Raw genomic sequence first — 3,380 nt, 5'->3', positions numbered from 1 at the left:
CACTAAAAAGATTCTAGTTTTCCTTTTTCATTCATAAAAGACATTTGCCTATAAAGTACTGGTCACCACTTCAAAGTGATCCTATTCCATTAAGTTCTCTGGGATTCGTGAGGGAGTTGTTTTAGTGATTTTGGTCCTGAGGTAAGACATATGGACCTTCAGTGCTCATAAATGCAGAGAATTTTTTTTATTATTATTTATGAAAATATGGAGTGAAATGGATATTTATTTCACCAAAGATTTTGGAGAATTCCTAAATGGGGAAAGAAGTTGTGAACTTGGTTATAATCTGTTGGTGTTAGAAGTACTTGGGGTTCTGAGCTGTGGGGCTGTGGAAAGGCTTGGTATTCTCATGTTTGCTTGTGACTCAACAGTGGTTGAAGTTATTCTTTCTGTTACACAACTTAAACTTAAGGCAACAATATGGGGCTTCTCCACACTGTAATTTTTGCTGCACTACACTCTCTGCCTTCCAAAGGCAATATTCACCTCTTTTTTCCCCCTTTGTGTTAGACTTCCACTCATTACTAAAAACTCCCTCTGCTCCATGGGTGCTAACTAATTACTAATACTTTTACAGTGACTGGAAGAATTGAGAGCCACTACAGGATGGGTACAAGATAAGATGTTGTAAATGTTGTAAATTCAGAAATTTTTAGAAAGGGTTATTTGTCCCTCCAGTAAGAGTCCAAAGAAGTTATTTCACCTGGATTGATTGAGTTCCACTTTGTGCTTCCTGACAGTAGTTTTTGTTTTTAAAGTAATTTTCCTTTCAGTTGCTGCCCAAAGATACCTATAAAGTGTTACTTGCTATGTTTATGTGTGAAGAGCTCCCATGGAAAATGAAAAGCGTGGCATTTTCGTTAAAAACTTTCTCCAGAAATTAAAAAAAAATTACTGGGACTTTTTTTGTGGCTCATCAAAGATCCATAATCAATATTCATTTAATAGAGGCAGACTTTAACAATCATTTCAATGACACACTTTCACCAAACATATTTTGACACTGAACTAATCACGTCATCCAGACAAACTTAGAACAGTATCAGATAGAAGTCAAACTAATATGGGACCACTGGCAAACACTCTCATTATAAACTGGTCATTCCTCATCATCATCATCATGGCCAGGCTTCGCGAACGAAGATTTGGGAAGGACTCTACCCACATTTGCTACAAGCGTGCTGGTGGCTAAAGAGGCCAATGCGAGATAGACAAGTCCGGTCGCAAAAGGCACAGCAGAATAACCCTTGGATGGTTATCGGCAGGATACAATTCTTTCTGCATTGTCTTTTCTCTTCGATGGTGATCCTGCGTGCGTTCTCAAAGGAAGCAGCAGCGTTAATGGATTGCGTGGCTCCAGACCTCCCAGTTGGAGGCCAGAGTAGACCAGCGACGGAGATCAATGTGGCCAAGGCTGAGATGTTGCTTCAAGGAGTCCTTGTATCTCCTCTTCGGGGCTCCTCTCTTGCGGTGGAAACTGGTCATTAATTCCTGGTTAAATGATGTAAAGAGACTTAGAACATTTATCCAAATAAATTGTTGTTTTTCAAGTCACTTAAATGATATACAGAAAAGAAAACAATGTGATTGCTGTTAAAACACTGACTTATATTCATGAGATAATGGCCATGTCATTCACACTGCTTGCTTGCCTGTTGAGTTTCAGGGTTTCCTTCTTTTATTTATCTAGAAAACTCATGTGCCATAAAGAGCTGATGATAAATCAACATAGAAACTATTGTCAAATTTGTGTCTAAAGTCACAAATATTTATTATCACTAGAAATCAGAAAGGGTTTTCTATTTCTTATGTTTCTAAACTAGATATTGCCCAGTATTTGCACAGAATGATTATTTGTAGAGTCACATCACACCCGGATGAAGTAATTTGTTATCTAGATGAATAAGCCTAAGCCAACCACTTCAAGATTGTAAGAGTGGAATCAGCAGTCATCATCATCATGGCCAGTCTTCGCGAACGAAGATTTGGGAAAGGTCTTTACCCTTCGAGCCTGCGCAGTGGATTTTTTAGGTGAGACACAGTGTGCGCTGAACTGAGCCCACCCTTTAATCCTGAGGTTCATCTGCCAGGGCCGAGTGAGCTTGGACAGTGGCAGTGAGGTCCTCAGGACGTAGGTTTGTTTAGCGTGACCTTCTCTTAGATGGATGGCCTTACAGGGCTGACGAGCTCCATCTGCCTGGGGAAATCCCCTGACCGGGAATCGAACCCGGGCCCCGGCGGTGAGAGCGCCGCATCCTAACCACTAGACCACCAGGGGGCCCAGAATCAGCAGTAGTATGGAAAGAAAGAGCATATATTTATATCCCCTTAAATACAGAAACTCCACAAGTGGAGGGGCTTTTCTAGTAAGAGGTTTGGAAGAAAGATTAGGAGTTACAGCAGGAACCAGCTCAGATCTAGCCATTTTTGAATCTCCCAGTTCTGCAACAGGTACCTACAACAGAGATTTGGCTTTTATGATAACGGGACCTATATGAGAATCAAGAATTTTTATGAAGAGGGATGATTCACCTGACCACAGAGGGGAAAAAGCTTCATAGCCAACAAGTTGGCTAATCTGGTATGAAGATCTTTGAATGAGTAACAACAGCAAGAAGAGGTGATGAGCACATTCAAGTGAGGAAGTGCTGGACTGGGTGGTAAGCAAAGGGTGCAGGGTGGTATTGTCAAGACAGGCCTTGTAAAGAGCAAGACAGGACTGAAAAGACCTCATCCAAAGTGGATAACATAAATAAGGAAATGACTACAGGACAGCATGGTGGGCAAAGCTCTTACTTTTTATGAGCTATCAGTGAACTTGGATGCCTCCCTAAAGTGCCTGTGCACTTGTGCATGTGGCATGGGAACAAATGAAGGGTTTAGAGGTCTGTGTGCACTGGCAGGGCTATGATCATGGGATTACAGAGACACGGTGGGACAGCTCATGTGCCTGGAGTGCTGCAATGGATGGATAGGTCATAGGTTGGACTCAATGATGTCAGAGGTCTTTTCCAGCATAGTTGATGACGTGATTCTGTGATATGGGCTCTTTAGAGGGACATGCTAGGAAGACAAGGAGAAGGACCTACTAGTTGTGAGAGAGAACAGTGCGACTGCATGGAGCTCTGCCTAGGAAAGGATGATGAGCCAGCTTAGCGCTTAGAGGGTCCGGGTTAGTGGGTGGACCAGCAGGGGTGGTGTTGCACTGGAGGTCTGCTATACACTGCCTGATCAGGATCAAGTAGAAGAAGCAGCTTTTTCAGAAAACTACAAGAAGGAGCCTTCAGGGTCCTTAGAAGCGGGAGCAAGTCAAAAAGCTGGACAATAAGCACAAACTTCAGGAGAGCAGAATTTGGTATCTTCAGAGATTTGCTTAG

The 3,380-nt window shown here is 42.3% G+C and overlaps 1 non-coding gene across 1 annotated transcript; it reads right to left on the bottom strand.

The window, feature by feature from the left end:
* Nucleotides 1–2,209: 2,209 nt before the first annotated feature.
* Nucleotides 2,210–2,281, bottom strand: TRNAE-CUC. The gene has a single exon. It is a non-coding gene; the product is annotated as a tRNA-Glu (tRNA).
* Nucleotides 2,282–3,380: the final 1,099 nt, after the last annotated feature.

The sequence above is a fragment of the Pipra filicauda genome, unplaced genomic scaffold, assembly GCF_003945595.2.
Source record: "Pipra filicauda isolate LSUMZ 115617 unplaced genomic scaffold, ASM394559v2 scaffold115_size4368891_pilon, whole genome shotgun sequence".
NCBI classification, from domain to species: domain Eukaryota; kingdom Metazoa; phylum Chordata; class Aves; order Passeriformes; family Pipridae; genus Pipra; species Pipra filicauda.
This window is presented reverse-complemented; position numbering and strand designations above follow the sequence as displayed.